Source organism: Rattus norvegicus, chromosome 2 (genome assembly GCF_021556685.1).
Source record: "Rattus norvegicus strain SHRSP/BbbUtx chromosome 2, alternate assembly SHRSP_T2T, whole genome shotgun sequence".
NCBI classification, from domain to species: domain Eukaryota; kingdom Metazoa; phylum Chordata; class Mammalia; order Rodentia; family Muridae; genus Rattus; species Rattus norvegicus.
In genome coordinates this window covers 234407024-234425221 of record NC_141535.1, presented here as the reverse complement: position 1 = coordinate 234425221, position 18198 = coordinate 234407024, and the positions used below count along the sequence as shown (strand labels likewise).

Sequence of the window (18198 nt, the reverse complement as noted above, 5' to 3'; positions counted from 1 at the left end):
ATAGCTGCCGCCCCCTTTACTTAAAGGAAGATTATCAATGTGTACATTTTTTTTCCTTATAAAAGATGGTACACTAAAATTAAAAACACATGGGCGAAATGGACATATTTGTCACAAATTGCCACCACCCAAAATCTGCCACCACTGTGCCTGCCTTTGTAACCTAAGTTTCAACTTTGCCCCACTCAAAGGACCTAACAATGAAAATTCCATGTAGGTCTTACCTAATAAAACCATCTTTTTACCCACCAATCTCCAGTTGCTGATTGTTACCAGACAGGGTCTCTCTGGTATCCAGTTTTTGTATCAAGTGTATATAACTTTCACAGAACTTGGTGGGAGGTTTTGGCTCAATTCTGGTAATCTGGGATGGTTGGCTCATACTAAATAAAACCCATGCTTAGGACTGTGCAACAACTTTTTTTTTAATGGATGCTTCCAAATATTTGTGGGAAATTTCTGAAATGGGTCCTGAGCAGAGGGTCTTAGAGAGGAAACGGTATCATTAGTCTCTCTCCTTGGCTAATTTAGCCAAGTACATTCCACAACTCTTCCAATCAGTATATTAAGCAGATGTGGTCTTTGTCTACCTAGTAAGTGATGTTAGACCTTTCAACACTTGCTGTCTTTTTATCACTCAGCTGCCAAGTTCCCTAGGGTAATCACAGACAGCTTGTCAATTTAATTGCAAAGAAGCAGGCTTTCTTGTGACCATTCCAATTTTAGCTGCTACTTTAAATTGTACATGAGCGTTCTTCCATGCTGTCTGCCCTTTAAAGAGTGTGGACCTCTGCAGGCCTCTTCGTAGCGATGGGGAAGGAAGCAAGGCTGAAGTCGGGCTTGCTGATAGAGCCTCATGCGTGGTTTTAAGTTGTTGCTTCAGCACGGGGAGCTTTTCCTTGAGCCCTGTGTGTTGTCATTCCATGCCGGTGCTAAATGATGTTTTTCCTTTTAAATGTTCCACTTTCCTGCACATCTCTCTCCTTTCTGGGTAATAGAGGATTCATGGGCCATCTGGATCCTGAAACATCTGGACACCGAGTTTCTGTGGAGGAGAGTCAAAGGGAAAAGATAATCAATGGCAGGGAGTCTCCTGAGAGACTTAAATCAGTGGTGGTATTCCGGTTGCACTGCTCTGGGAAAGTTGACACCGAAAGTAGAAGAAAAATAAAGTCACACAAACCCAGTGTCCCAGAAATGCAGAGAGTACTTACAAGAAAATAGAATTTGGAGATATAACTGAGGGCAGGGTATGAAAACATCTCTATGCTACATATCAATTCTAGTGTTCTTCGCTGTATGAATTTTGGATTTACTCCATTTAGATACACTCTTTGTAATGCTAGGCTTAGATGACTTGAACACCACACATTGTACCCTAACTGTGTCACTCAACACTTTTATTTTCAAACGTGGACTTCGTGGCACAGACCTGTCAATCTAGCTCCTTAGAGCGCTGTGGCAGGAAGACCACAAGTTCAAGGTCACCCTGGACTTACAAAGTAACTGTGAGGACAGCCAAGGCATCTTAGCAAGATAGTGACTCAAAATAAAAAGTGAAAAAATAGGTAAATCAAAGAGCGCTGGAGGTGCAGGTGGTGAGGCCCCTAAATTCAGTCCCCAGAATGGAGCAAAAGCCACTACCATTAAGTACTAGTTACAGGCAGTCTTTGAGATCAGACTGAGACAGTTAGTAATTTCACCTTATGAGGAACTGTAGGTGTAATACCACTGAAATCCAACAAGTTCTGTTTTCCAGTACACAGAAGGAAATTAGTGTAAAGGCATAAATAAGGCTTTCTAGGCCAGCTAGAGGTTGGAACTTCTACATCCAAACATCAAGGTCCAGAATAACCAGAAAAGGATCTTGTTAGGATTTTACAGCATCTCCACACCCTCCCCCTACACGCTTGGCTTCTGGATGTCTGTATGTGCATGGGAGCATGTACACACCCGCCTGGAAGGGTGTCAGGAGTCACCTGATAGCGTGCATACATGCTTGCCCAGAGGCCGCTCTGAAAACATGCAGAAGGCCACTCCTTCCGGGCCATCAATCTCACTGTTGGGCAGCATCCAATAGGACTACACAGTTCAGTACATTCCAGTCAGTTCAGAGCTCGGAGCTTATTTATCACCTTCAGCCCATCCCTGCTGATCCACCATCTTCCCTGAACTCCGAGCTGCAGAACCGGAACAAAGGTCGACTGCCCACCCTGCTTAGGAGACCACACTATCAGGCGGCCTCTAGGCCCCTCCCTTAAGTCTGCAGGCGCCCCGCTCGGATTCTCTGATTCGCTTCTTGTATTAATTCAGAATTTTATTTCCTATCATGGTATTTTCTTGGGTAAATATTTGTTCTTCTACTTAGCATTCTCCTCCCACCGAAAAACACTGTAATAATTGCAGAGTGCTTTTAAGAGATGTATCTGAAGCAACAGACAGACGTGCACAGTTGTCCTGAGGTCTCTGTAACTTGGCGCTTCCCTATTCTCTCTATGTAACTTGATTTCTTCAGAGACATAATAGTTCAAAAGACAAAGACTCCAACAGTAAAATATGATACAGCGACTGCTTTTAATTAGCCATAGCTACATTTAAATCTAACAACTGTCTGAAATAAGGAACGATAAACATTCTCTGGTCCCTGCCCATTCACTGTGCCCTTAATTTCCTTTAACTGCGTTTTTAGTAAACCCCACAATGAAGTACAATATTAGTGCTCACTTGCATGATATCAACCTTGTGTGAAGAGAATGAATAAGAAATGAAGTTCTTAGCTACGATCAATTCCAGATTAGCCATTTTCATTTATAAAACTGTTTATTTTACTGTGTCAGTTTGAAGGTCAATCTAACTTTAAATTGCATATTGCAGAATTTCAACAAAGATCTGAGACCTGTCTCTGCTTCTTGTAAGACTGAAAGGAGAAAAGCTGACTCTTAGCCAGAATGCAAGGCTAGGTTTCAGAAAGGGACCAGATCTTAGTGATATAAAGCATTTCACTTTGAAGCTGAGACATTGGAGCCTGTCTAGGGGCATGATGGGAACTGGATGATCTTGCGCTAATGAGAACATTAATCTAGGACAAGAAGTAAGGACACGTTCTAAGGATGCATCTCATCCACTAAGAACTGACTAGCAACTGTAGTATCTTCCACTTGTAAAGAATTACGTACAGGGTGCTTGTCTAAGCATGTTAGGGAGACTATCTCACTACATCTCCAGCGTAGCATTTTAAGGTAGTGCCCTTGTTATATTTTACAGAGAAAGGAGCTGAAGAATGGAGAGGTCTTGCTCAAACAGGATGAAGGACGCAAACCCAAACCAAAAGACCCAAAAGTCCACATCCTCCATGACAAAGCTCTCCGTATAGGCAATGTGAAGTTCCCAGTCAATATGTGCAAGTATTAAGCATACGGTAGAAAAAGAAGTAGGCCGTCCTACCCAGCACCTTTCCACCACACCCTCTTCCTATAATTATATCAATCTATACCTGTATTACTGCCCTTTAAGCTTCTCCAGGGCAGAAGCCGTGATATAAGACAGATGATTGGCATGTTACACTATGTGCTAGCGGTCTTCGATGAATCGTTACTGACCAAACACTTAGTGTATTCATTGGCTGCTTCTTGAAATGTGATTTCCTGTGGGGTGTTCTCTGCTTCTTTTCAATAGCTATAGCCTTGGGGCTGGAAGGATGGCTCAGTAGCTAAGAGGCCTGGAGCTCATCTCACAGCACCCATGTCTGATGGCTCCCAACGATCTATAACTCCAGTTCTGGGCTTCTAACAGCCCCTTCTTGACTTTACAGGTACCTGTACATGCATGGTATAGATGCCTACAGACACATACATATAAATAAAAATAAAATAAACCTACTCTTTAAAAAAAATACGGCTTTTTGGAGTAATCCTGGATTTAGAGACAGATGAATCATATTCTAGCCCTAATGTTACATCTGACTTCCCCAGTCCTGTTAAAGCCACTAAAAGTATGAAGTTATTTAATCACATGATGAGTGTCCATCAGTCTGTAAGGAAGTTTTGGGTGCCATCGAAACTCTATTTATTTGTACTGTGATTACTGGTCCTTCTATTTGGTGATGGGATACATTAAAAAGATAGACACAAATGATTTGGAACCCATGCCTATTTTGTGGCTGGGTTTATAAGAAAGGCACAGGCCAAGTGTCAAGTTCATTGGAAAGGTCTCTTGTCCTCAGGTTCAGCCTCAGTTGTCCTGGTTGTACTTCCTGAAACGTATCATCTCCACACTTCATTAAAGAAAACTCCAACCTGAATATGCCTCTGGGGCTAAGGTATTTCTTGACAGATTCAAGTGTTAATGTGCACTCCATAATGGTGGTCATTATCTTGTAGCCAAAACAGTTGATTGATTTACTTAGTAGTTCTTCCCAGTCTTCTGTACCAGTCAGCTGGTAAAACTCTGGGAGGGGAGTGAAAATTATAGAAACAATGGAAAAGGAGACTCAGAGACAAAGGTTAGAAATCAGGAGGGCTGTCCAGTCAGTACTGTGGCAGCTTGGAGTTTAATTCTCTTAGGCTTCATAAACTTTACAGCATCATGGGAAACAAAGTCACATGCCAGCAGAGACAATGGCTGAGGTACATTTGATATCTGTACCCATCAGAGGTCTTTCTTTTCCTCTCTGTTCCTTCCTCCAAGATTAACAGAACATTCAGCCCCTCTCCTTGAGCTTCAAGTGAATCCCTTCTTGTGGTCCCATGTGTCAGCAGGCCAGGAAATCTGCCAGTAGACCCTGGCCTGACTTGACTCTGCCTGACAGGCAGCTTTCACAGAAGCAGGCAAAATGGCTCCCAACAGCCTTCCAACCAGGGCGCCCAAAGAGACTATCTCCGTTTCTGGATGGCCTGGTTAGGAAGGAACATTTTATCTCCAGTAAAGAAAATAGTTTCACACTTTGGTTATATATCTTCCTTACTTGAAGGACCAAACTCAGGAATTACAGAGGGAAAAATCATGCATGCACTATTTCACACCGAGTGAACCCAGATTTATTTTTTTCTTGATAAGAATCTTAGTGATGCACACTAAATATATAGTTTTCCTAAATCAGTCAGTTACGAAAGGGAGTGTGTCTGAATTTAGCAAGTGATTTAAAAATGGATTCTCATGTTGTAATAATGCTTTCCTAAGTAGAACTTGTTAAAATAATTTTCCCATTTTATGTCTCTCTTATACTAATTAGAAGTCCATTCATTCTCAACTCAAACTCACAATTTTTAAAGTATTATTTGAAACTAAACTCTTCTATAGTAAAAATAGTGAAAAGTTCTCTGTTGTGAAGTTTTATAACAGCAGACATAGTTTTATAATCACAGGCATTCTAAATTCTTAAAACAGACTTTAAAATGTAGAATATATATATATATACATATATATATATTTGTGTGTGTATATAATTCTCAAAGAATAAATACAAAGAATATTAAAAACTGAGCTTCTTAACATGAGGATTCGTGTACAGAATTAAAATGGTTCTAAATGCATATAAGAACAAACACAAAAGTAATAATTTGCATTTCTTTCCTTTATGAATGCCAGAATTTAATCATAGTAACATCAACTTTACCTATGATCTTGTCACCAGTTTAAAAAGGTCACTAGAATTTTAAACTGTTAGCAACCACAGCTATCTTAGCATCATGTCTCATCACGGCCTCACACTGATAGTTATTAGACTCAGTGCTAGGAGATTTTATTCAATGTGTTAACAATGGGCTCCTATCTCTGTATTACGACCATAAATACTTTTACTAATTGCTTTCCATATAGTTGGTTTTCTTTATAATCCTATGCAATGCTTTATGTACTTAAAAACTCAATTGTGGGAGCGTCCACACATTCCCCCACTCTGCCAGAAAGGACGTTGTCTACAGAAATCATTATGATTCCACATTTTTAAATTAACTTCAGCTCTCACCAGTTAAGATCACTTGCTGCTGCTCTTAGAGAAGACCCAAGTTTGGTTGGAAGCACCCACACGGGCTGACTCAAAACCACATGTATAGAACCCCTGTTCTGAGGGGATCCATGGGAACCCTCCCTCACATACCATACCTCCACACAGGCACACATGTGCACTTAATGAATAAGTATGATAAATCTTTTAAAAGAGAAATAAAGTCGTGTTAAATAACTTAGTAGTCGCTACAAATACATGTATTGACTCCTGACCGCCCAGTGTGACTCCGCTTAAAGACAGAGCCTCTGCAGAAGGATGGGTGAGATGGAGCGGGGGTGGGGGTGGGGGGGGTGGGCTGAGCCAATCAGAGGCGTGTCAAGGGTGGAGCTGAGCCAATCAGAGGCGTGTCAAGGGTGGAGCTGAGCCAATCAGAGCCCTGTCCTCATCAGAAGCGAGAAGGGAGGGCTTGCTTCCTCTCTCTGCCATCTGAAGACAAAAGAAAAGGGATCTGGACACATCAAAAGAGCCCAATCATGCTAGTACCCTGATGTCACACCTTTAGCCTTCTACTTTTCATCCACCAGTCTCAGTCACTGTGCTGTGACAGCTCGGGCTGACTGATACAGGTCAGCCTTATATTTTACCACGCTGGGCTCTTTAGTTGATTTTTTTTTTCTTTTGAAACTATATTTACTAATTCTCTGAGAATTATTACATTGTATCTTGATCACATTTCAAAAGCCCCTCACTTTCTGCTGAAGCGTAAAGCATCTCTCTGTCCTCCCGCAGATGTGTGGGGCAGCGGAATGAAGCCTTTATATTCTAGTTGTTTTTGTCAACTTAATGCTTGTACTAAATTAATAACTCTAAATCATTCGTTTTAAGATTCCCTGATATTGGGCTGGAGAGATGGCTCAGTGGTTAAGAGCACTGACTGCTCTTCCAGAGGTCCTGAGTTCAATTCCCAGCAACCACATGGTGGCTCACAACCATCTGTAATGGGCTCTGATGCCCTCTTCTGGTGTGTCTGAAGACAGCTACAGTGTACTCACATATAAATAAATAAGTAAATCTTTTTTAAAAAAAGTTCAAGGTCTCTCTCTCTCTCTCTCTCTCTCTCTCTCTCTCTCTCTCTAAGACAGGGTCTCTATAGTAGACCAGGTAGGACTCAAACTCACAGCACTGGGATTCAAGGTGTACACGACCATGCCCAGCTTCAAGGTCATCTTGACTATGTGGTGAGTTTGAAGCCAAAACTGTCTACAAACAAAACCAGATTGATTTGACGGCATTTGAACTACATACATGTAAATAACGTGGAAAATAATTCCACATATAAGGCTTGGAATGGTGGCAGCACGTGGAACCAGAGGCAGGAGGATCTTTGTGAGTTTGAGGCCAGCCTGGTCTACATATTGAGGGCCAGGGTAGCCAGGACTACACAGTGAGAGTTTGTCTTAAAAAAAAAAATTCCCTGATATTTCATGACCTCTGTTGTTTACTTTTGAGACAAGGTTTCGTGGAGATCTGCCTGCCCTTTGTAACTATTATTAACTATCTTTAATTATAACTATATACGCTTTTGAGGTAATTCTAACTCTACATATATATATATCTACATATATATATACAATTATTATATATATAAATATATAGTTACAATTATATATACTTACAATTATTTAAGGCCACTTTAAAGTATACACTTAAACAATATATATTAAATAAGTTGTCAGTAATGAGTTAAACATATTTACTAAGATAAAGTTAGCTCTCAGTATCACCTGGGTTTTCTAAAAGCTCCAATTTTACACATATGTGTTGGGACTTTAGTCCAAGATATTAGGGAGCATCCTGGTGTCAAGAGAGCCTCTGCAAGAGTCAGTGACTGGAAAGCCCCATGCCTAGTAGTAAAAAGGAAACTTCAAGAGAAGTTTCATTGGCATACTGACAAAGACATTTACATGGGAAAAGAATTTAAAGCCTGGGTGCTATGGGTCCAAATCTCTGTCTGTTTTAATTTAAATAGATACAAAAAGAAACTAACCAATAAGGCAGCACTATGAAACATTTTCAATATATTTGTCATTGGTCTCAGACGTGGGCAGCAATTGCTGTCACCAAGGTGGGGCTCTGCTTCCAACAGCAGCAGCAGCAGCACTCTGTGTTCCTTCGTCATCTACTTCCTTCTGAGGCTAGCAACAACTCTTGGACCACACAATGGCTTGGCAAGCCCCTGCCTCACAATTGCTGACTGACTAGTGGTAGAAAGGACCATCTACTCCTACATCAGCCCTATAACCTACTTCAGGTACTATACCATACCATTTATGGTTAACCTTAAAAACAATCACACTAAAGTAAAGAGGACTGTCAGCAGAGCAATTTGGTAAATAACTAAAATTAAACAGAGCAGGACTGCTAATGCATACGCATAGAACCTGCTTCCTGCATTTCATCGAGAATCCCTGATCGCAAGCCACAGTAGGTTTATTGTACATTAATTCAACACAGCATTCAAAATGAATTTACGCCCTGGCTGATGGGTGCGATATTGAAACTAAATATTATTTATTATCTTAATATTAGTAACCACAGTAAAAAAAAAGAAAAAAGAAAAGAAAAAAACCGTGTTAACAATTCAGAGTGTTTAAGAAAGCTGAGATGGTGTGGTTTGACTTCCCAAGCAGGAGCTCATGCCTTAATTTATGCAAGTATAGCCTATAGCTAGAAGCCTTTTACATTTGTTTTCTGCATGGTATTAGTTCTCAAAAATAGGACACTCTTTCAAGGGCACCGTATAAACATAGAACTATAATTTATTTGGCAAATTAAAGCTCATATAAAATGTGCACACTGAGGTACAGATTAACATATTTAATTTCAGTATTACCTGCAAACCTATTTTTCCCATACACTATTCTAATTAGTCATATAAAATAGACTCTATGTATCACAGATCCCCTATTTCAGTGAAAACAGAAACTAGATCCGAACTAAATACACTGTAAAAAGACAACGGTTTTATGGGAATTAATACATCTATTTGCATCTAGGAAAATTGTGTTCTAGTTAAATGGCAGGAGAGAATATTGAGCACTCAGAACTTTATTGTGGTAAAAGTCAGGACTTTTATTATTTAATAACAGAGTAATTTGCAATCTTGGTGATATACTGATATTTACAAGCTACTTCTAAGTTTTCAAATCCCTAGTAACCATTAGATTCACTTTTTCCAGTGGGGTTTTTCCTACTATGAATATTCACTCCCCCTACAGTCGAACATGCAAATCGTTTATGAGCGCTTTATTTAGGAAATGATTCTTTTCCTATTAAGCCTACGCTAGGAATTGCCAAGGCTTTAGTGCCATACTTACTGTGCATTAAAGCAGCAGCAAATCAGTGCTGATTAAAGGTGGCGCCTTAAGTAAATTAGGCTGTGTCTATGGCGGCACAATTATTAGCTGTCTTTATAAGTTGTCGTTAACCAGCCCAAAGCCTTCTCCACTTGATGGTTTCCAGGAGGTCAGAACTGAAGTAAGTTCTCTAGACCTAGCAGAGCATGTATAACTAAGGAGTCTCTAAGAGACTCTGAACCACAAGGTTCTCAGGAGACATCAGCCTGAAGATGCCTTCCTCGGAGGCATCAAGGTCTCAAGTGTCTCCTCTCAGCTCACACTGGTACCTCCCTTCCTCTGTGCTGAGAAAGAGGGCAGATTAGATATGTTCATTTCTATAGTATTTATTTTTCTAACTAGAGCAACCTTCAGAGAGCAGAGGTGTGTCAAGAGTTTAACGCATTTCTTAGTGGAGAGGAGCTAAAAGGAAGCCTGTTTCCTGGGTACCTGCTAGTGTCCTCTCATTTACTCTTCATAAAAGAGTGCCCTTGGGGGCACTGACATGCTTCCACAGGGAAGGCACTTGCTCAGTTTGAGCCCCGGGATCCACATGGTGGAAGGACAGAACTAACCTGAAACATCCACATGTGCTCTGCCAGCATGATCTTTTGGATCCCCAAAAGGCTCCCTTGCCTAACTACCCAAAATTTTAAGGAGTCGGGTTTCAGCATAAGAATTTGAATAAGATGTAAATATCAAAGCTGTACCAATAAGATCATGATCTTTTTTTCAAACTTCTTGATGTTCATCTAAGACTAACTAGTGCTTGTTGTCAAGAGATCCCAGATTTCTCAAATGATTTTGAAAATATTCTTCAATTCAAAAATTAGCTGCCCATTGTATTCATGAAGACATGGCTCCTCCCTTCTGTGTTCCCTCTTCAAGAAGATGAGAAGCTATGTTACAGATTTAAAGTGTTGGGGGGTGTCCAGAATTTCCTGAGCACATGCTTTGCTCTCCTGGATCGTTTCCATAGCCTCTAGTCACACCTAAGAAGTCCTGCGAACCTTGCCATCATAATCCCTCCACGACACTCTCCTGGGTTTGGCACGAGTGCCTAGCGAGGCGTTATCCTGGGCAGAATTGTGTTCCTGTAAAGTTCACTGGTGGAAATGTAACCGCTGACATCTTGGGCTGTGCCTATATTTAGAGACAGAGACCTTAGAAAATAATTAACTAAAATGGGACCAATTGGACAGTCTCTAATCCAATGTGACTGGAATCTATAAGAACAAGAGATGAGAACATACACAACTTTTAAAGACATGGGCACAGGATATGCCCTGATAGTTCCTTGACCTTAGACTGTGGCCATCCTGACAGCAGGTGTGTGCCTGTCATTTAAGCTTCCTGCTTTATGACACTTTGTCACAACCTTGCTACAGGACTAATAAAGGGGCAATTACAACAAATAAGACCCACTAGCAAAACACCAAGACTGCCCATGGGTTCTTGATTTAGATATAGTCAATCTTTGCTCTGCCCAGCAGCTAAGATCTTTCAGAAAAAGTCAAACACAAAATCTACTGTAGCACATTTGAACACCACAAAGGAAGAAGAAAAGAAAGAAAGAAAGAAAGAAAGAAAGGAAGGAAGGAAGGAAGGAAGGAAGGAGGAAGGAAAGAAGGAAGGAGGAAGGAAGAAAGGAAGGAAGGAAGGAAAAAAGAAAGAAGAAAGAAAAAGAAAAACAGAAACGAAAGAAGGAAAAGAAGGAAATAGAACCTTCCTGAATCACTGTACCCTTTCCAGCAGCCTCTTCATCTTTTGGCCTCACAGAATGTAGAAAGCAGATTGTCATCTCTCATCAGCCACTACCTGTTGTGTCATCGAGAGGCAGGGCAGCCACAGCCAGCCGCCTGCTCTCTGGAGATTTCCTCAGTATCTTACCTGCCCAGTTATCCTCTTTTTCTCAATTAAAATGTCTTTCACAGCTTTCAGTATAAAGGCTGTACCACCAGACACACCCTGTCTGTTTCCTGCTACTCCTCACCACTCTCTTATGATTTAATTTTTAATAAATTTAATAGTATTAATGGTATTAAAATTAATCTAATAGTACTGAAACGGTAGTTATGGCTTATCTTGGTTTGATTTAAAGCATCAGACCTCGTGAGCCTATTTTGCAACTACACCATTGCCGGACTCTGTTTTCCTGTTGCTGTGACTGGATAACCTCAGCGAAATGAACTTAAGGAATAAGGAGTAAAAACGAAAAAGAAGAGCAACGTAAGAAGAAAGGGCTTATCTGTGTGTGGCCTTGCAGTCCGAGGCTATACTCCATCATAGCAGGAAGTCATAGCACAGGAGCTCAAAGGAGCTTGTGGTGTGGCATCCACGGCCGGGAATGGATGCTTGCTAGTCCTCAGCTCACTTTCTTCACTCTGTACAGCCCAGCCTCTGTCACCTAGGGAATGGTCCCACCCACAATTAAGACTGGTCTTCCTAAATAAATTAATGTAACCAAGACAATCCAGCATGCCTAGAGGTTCTCCTGCCAGGTGACTCTAGATTAATAATTAACATTGCTCACATTAGTAATGAACACTAACCATGTACAAACATTCACCGGCTTGCTCCCGCTCCTGGCTGCACTGTGCATGTGCTATAGGTTTTAAGCGGTGGCTTCCATCTTGCTAGCCTTGAAATACTTACTAGTGTTATTTCCAAAGAACTGATTTTAATTCCTTGCTTTACAGTCTTTCTTACCGTTTTTGAAAGGCTCCTGGTTGTCCCCAAGCTCATGGTCTTCATGCAGATGTTTCTAATGCAGACCCCACCTGCCTCTCTTACCTCAGTCTCAGATCGGCTCGCACACCTTGCCATATTCTTTCTTCACCTACACTCTGCTCATCAAACCCCCGGGGTCCTATCCTGACTCTTGTAGCCTGCTTGGACGACCTCATTCCTTGGCCCTCTTGCCTCAGCTTCTCCCCTTTGAACACTAAAGTCAGCCTTCAAGGCTCTCTGGAAGGATCCCTTTGCAGAAGGGTGGCCCTGGCTTCCTGTACCACCGAGCTATAGAGTACTGTCATTCGTAGCATGTCTTCACAACCATAATTGCACACTGGTTCCTGCCTTTAGGCTCTAGCATAAAGGCACTTGGGTATAAAAGTAATTATTGGGGAGTTTTCTATGCTCCTCCCCTTGTTCTCAAACAAATGCTGGACATTCGTTTGCCTGCTCTGACTCGTTTTAGCTCCCAAATAAAGACACAGAGACCTGGTATTTTTATGAGCAGGTTGCAAGCCTAGACTGAGCATGTTCTGAGCCGTTCTAACCTGACCATGCAGCTACTACCCAGACAAGTGCCCTGCTATTTGCCATCTGGTCTTTCCCTGGCTCACTCTAGTGCAGAAGTACCTTCCTGGCTACTCTCTCATGGTGATCTCATGGCGAATCCTCCTAGTCCCTTCACGTGGTCTCTCCATACCCTCTTCTCCTTTTGGTCCTCTCTACCCTCAAGTTCTTTGGGACCCCATAATTGGTATCCAAAGTTCCATCCTTTTCTGTTCTCCCCAGCTAATTGGCTGACTCAGCTTTATATTAACCAATCTGAGGCTAGTGGGGAGGAATGTTTACAAAACCCTGCCACAGGTGACGCTTCATAAAATTAACAGTACCAAAGTCTAGGCCTGTACTCAGCTCTGCCAATACAGAAATCAGCACCATCTTCCAAGTCTTGGGGGCTGCAGACCCATTATTTAATATCTTTAGACCTTTGATCTCATCAATATAGTGACAACTGACAAAGGGACAGATCTTCTCTGGATTTATCTCCCAAACTCAAGATTCAAAGTCTGCCTACATCTTTAATAGCCATCATACATCTAGCTATAGGTATAGAACACATCACACCTCTCTACCTTCCCCAAACCTGCTCCCTGCCCCACCCTTCAGTTAAGTTTATGGTGAGGGGACACATTTCAAATAGTCCATACATCCAAAAACAGCAAAACAAAACAAACAAACCCTCACGGCTCCCCTATCATGTACCTTTCCAGACTTGACTCTCTTGGTTCTGCATTCAATATATGTTCAAATTATTTCTAGATCTCCGCTTGTTCTGCTGAAATTTACTCTGTCAGAGCCGCCATCATCCACTCCTCTTCTAACTGGGCTCACAGCTAACTTTGCTCCTTTTCATTTCACCTCAAAGCAGGCTGGTGGTGCAAGTGAGAGTGTGGCCCTCCTCTGCACAAAGTCCTGCAGTCAGTATCTCTTTGCTTCCCTTCCAGGTGAGCTAACTGCCCTGTGGTACTTAGTTCTCTCTCCTTACTCTTCCCCAACTCTCCCAGCCACCTTGTATTTCCTGAGAACCGGGCATCCACCATATAATCTTTATATGCACCAGAAATTCTCTGTCTTAAGGTGCTGTCCACCCACATTCCCTCTTTCAAAGCCTTGTTCCAGTATCCCTTCTCTCTCCATCCAGAAAGCCCTCCATCCTCTGCCCACCTCGCTCTAAACTTCATCCTTTTCTAAAGAACACAGAACACTCTAAGCTCTGATATCATCTACACATCTTACATTTTTATCCTCACACTGGCCAGTGTTAGAAGTCACTCACATATTTGAAGTAACTGAAATACAGAGGATGTCCAGATATGGGGGGAAAGAGCATGGGAGAGTTGTGTCTGTAAGCTGCAGTGTGCATGCACTTCCAAGGTTGTTTTACAGATAAGTGAAAGAGTGTGCATGAAAGAAGAGGGTCTCTAGTGACGGATACCCAAGTCTTTACTCTTCCCACCAAAGTCGCCACTGACATCAGCGGTGTGTTTTTTCTATGTAAATATGCTCATAAAACACAGTTACGTTTTAAATGAGCTTTTAAATATAATGAACAGCATCATAACATTTAAAACGAAACCCCTTTGTGACAGGTATACATCGATATGAGGGTGACGTGATATTTATGTCACACACCTTTAACTCCAGAATGACCCTCTTCTAAGGAAGGAGTGCCCTATGCAAATACAAACCAGTGCAAGTTCTGCAGGGTTGAAGCCAAGATTGGAAAAGACAAACCAGCTTTGCTAGGACAGAGTCTATGTGGTCTGCCCTTTTCCATGTGTTCTGGGGGATTCTCATAGGATTCATATTCAACTTCTGGGAAAAGCACGCCTAAGTACTACACTGGAAAGCATCACAAGTGGGATATTTTCCCATGTTTACATCTCGTGTCTACTTCTAATTTCTGCCTTCAGAATTGATGCAAATCACAACTTCTGCAGCTTATTTCTAAAACATGTGGGTATTTTTAGACTCGTTCGCTGGGTGTCTCATCGGCGTTGTCTACATATGATAAATTTCAAACATCATCTTCATGAAAAGCATTAGTCGTTGCTTACTGCCAGAGTAGACTGTGGCACTTCCCCTTGAAAACCTTGCTTTACAATTTCTCTTCTTGTATCATTGTCAATTTCTGTATAATTTTACAATCTCTATCAATATCTTTAATTAGTCATGCTTCCTAAATGTATTTAAATAGTTCTATAATAACAAGCCATTACAGTTTAACCCAATAAATCTAGCAGGGAATGTTGAAGAGTTCAGTCAATGGAGCCATGAGAGGAACCACTGCCAATTCTGCTATCAAGAGAAATCCACTAGGAAGGAGTTTATTATAAAGTACACTCGGCATATCAATTATTAATCCACACTACAATGCTTTCACCAAGAGCCCGTCCTTTGTTGCTTTGTTTTCCCATGTTTAAGCAGTTAGATCCCATGGTTTTGTAATCTAAGATTAGTATCCGGCGCCTTGATCAAATTCCCAAAGTTCCGTAATGTCTCCGTTTGGTGCCAGTAAATCCAGATGGAAGGAGCTCTTAGTGCAGTTATTAAGTGTGAGTTTATTAATGTGCTCTATTAAGCCCACGCTACACATTGCCCATATAAGAACTTTCGGAATTGTGCCTGATAAACATACCGCGCAAGCCTGAAAGGTTAAAGAATAGAACGAAGACTTTAGTCTATAAATTAAAACATGCTCTTGGCACTCGGAAAGTGCCTGGGACACAGGGTTCTGAATGGCTAGGTGTATGTTAAAGCAGGGCCACTCATCAATACAGGGTTTCAAAGTTCCTAAAGTGACCCTTACCTAAAATTCACAAAGACAGAAGGGAAGCCAGTCAGAAAAACGTGTGTTCCTCACTCATTCACATTCCAGGGCAAACCCAAACCAAGCTACAGACAGAGATCACTGGTGTTTATATAAGTGTCTACGGGAGAGGCACCTCTGTCTGTTTTCAAGGATCCTAACAAAATACTCCGACACTGTAATTTATAAAGGATGTTGTGACGCACAGATTAGGAGTTTGGAAAATCAAAATAAAAGAACGGCATGGCATTCAGTGAAAGCCTTGAGCTACCTCCTTGCATGGAAGAAGTTGGAAAGGAGAGGGAGGGTGTGCTAGAGAGAAGAGGGAGGCAAGGTCTGTAAGTAACTGGCCTGCTCCTGCAAGGCATGAATCCATTCGTGAGGGGCATCTGACACCATAACCCAAACACAGAACCCCAGCCTTGTAACTTCCGTGTTGAAGAATCAAGGCTCTACGTGTAAAACTTTGGGGGAGGGGCACTCAAGCCATAGTACGAAGATCAAAATCTTTGTTCCTGTCTTCTACAGAGCACTCCATAAAACCTCTCAGAGGCTGGCATGCTCTCCCTAGCTACTGATACCTTCATTAAAAACCTGTGAAAATCAACTTGTTTACATTTCTAAAACTTAGTCTGTATTTTATCTCCTATCGAGGGTGGGAATAATGTACAAACAGAGTGTCAAAAATATTTCATAGACCTCAGACTTCTCTTATTTTATTACTTCATTGATGGGTTTTATTTTATAAGTCGCGTGTATTTGAAAATCTAAAATAGGTAGTAGCTGTTGTTAATTACTGCACAGGTCTGAAGTGAAGACTTGACACCGGTGCTCTGTTACTTTTATTGATGCTATAGCCAAAATACTTGATATAAATAACTGAAGGGGGGCTATTTTGCCTCATAGATGAGGCAAAACAGCTCAGTCTACATCATGAGAGTAGAAGTGTATAAATGGGAAGTGTTCACTGCATGATCAGCCAGGAAACAGAAACAGAGGGATCACCAGTACCCTCTGACTTGCCCCTTTACCCCCTTTTATTCTTCCAAGTCTTTACCCATAAGTTCTGGGTTCATAAGATGGTGCTACCTACGTTCATTATGGAGTCCCTTTCATTTAGGGTGAGGTTACCTCTCAGAGACCCAGAGGTCTGTCTGCCTCAAGCCTCCAAAATGATTCAAAATCCAGTCAAGCTGACAGGGAGAATTGCTGCAGGCATTCTCTGTGAAACCATAGCTGGAGGTCTCTAGGATCTGAGGCTACGGACTGGAGGTAAACCTCAGCCCCTCCTCCTCCGTCACCAAGACTATGAATTTGGGGGAAGGTGAGAGTCTTGGTCTCTGAGCCAGTGTGTGAAATGGTCAAGAAGAGCCAGGGATCAGGCTAAGTTGTACACTTAGGGACAGAGTTTAGAGAAGCTTCTATGACAACATGATCTAGTACAGCAAAATGGTCCTTTCCCTGAACCCTAATTCTCCACCAGAGTCCAGAGACAAAACTGTAAACACAGGAGACTGGCTAACAGGAAGTGCATCTAACAAACACCTTTGACATTATTCGGGGCTCTGCGTGAGACAGCACAAGCCAAATACACTTTGTGGGCTCATTTCAGGACTTGATAAAAGAGAAGTGAAAGTGAGCATCCCGTTAATGTGCCAGAGAGCATGTTTCATCCTGCATGGACCTGCATGTTTCATTCTGCATGGACCTGCATGCTTCTTCATCCTGCATGGACCTGAATGTTTCTTCAAGGTTGGACCTGTATGCTTCATACTGGATGGACTAGTAACTCTGGCAACATCTAAAATGATGGTAATGTCTCCTACTATGATGGTTAACAGTGATTGTCAACTTTGCAGGATCTAGAATCACTGATAACTCTGGGCATGTTTGTGAGAGATAGACCAAACTGTGAGAGATAGACTAGGCTAATGGAGATAGCTAATGGAGGCTTACTCTACAATAGGTGGCGCCATTCTATGGGCTGAGGTCTTGGACTGAATTTAAAATGTGAAAAAGCTATATTAGCATTCTGTCTCTGTCTCTGCTCTCTCTCTCTCTCTCTCTCTCTCTCTCTCTCTCTCTCTCTCTCTCTGTCTCTCTCTCTCCCCCCCTTCCAGTTGCTTTAGTCTCCTGAGTCAAAATGTCAAAATAAATTCTTCTCTCTATAAGTTGTTTTAATTAGTAATTTGATCATTGCAGTGAAAAAATTAACTAATACATCGCCCTATCCACAAGTCCTGGTTCCTTTAAGGTCTAGAAAGAGAGGTACAGGCACGTCGCTACATTGTGGGGGAGTCCTTCAGATTGTCCCTATTCCTACCCACCCTAGGACTTCCTGCAACAATTGGATGAGACTTGTGGCAGAAGTGGAAGAAACTTAATTGTCTTTTCTTGGGGCCTTATTTTAATCTTTTGACAGGTTAGAGAATATCTCTATTGGATCATTTCCGTCCTGAAGTGGAACTTCAAGCATCCTTTAATAGCCCCTAATGTAACAGAGAATTCAGCCTATCTTTGGAGTCCAAGTAGAATCTTCATACCTAAATCAATAGGCACCCTATGGAAATCACATATACAGAGACAGAGAAAAAAACCGATGGCTTGAATGTTTTTGCCCTGTCTGGATATACCTAACAGGTGAAACTAACTCAAGTGGACTTAACCTTTGACGCTTCTTACCCATTAGTGTGCATGCGTTCTTTAAATCTTTATTTTTCATGTGAATGAGTGTTCCCCTTGCATGTATGTAT

General features: G+C 41.6%; 1 long non-coding RNA gene across 1 annotated transcript; it reads right to left on the bottom strand.

Moving 5' to 3' along the window:
* Positions 1-400: 400 nt before the first annotated feature.
* On the bottom strand, positions 401-12440 carry LOC147996588 (uncharacterized). The gene is made up of 2 exons (XR_015672598.1): positions 12052-12440; positions 401-1045 (listed from the first exon to the last, which is right to left on the bottom strand). It is a non-coding gene; the product is annotated as an uncharacterized LOC147996588 (long non-coding RNA).
* Between the last annotated feature and the right edge of the window lie 5758 nt (positions 12441-18198).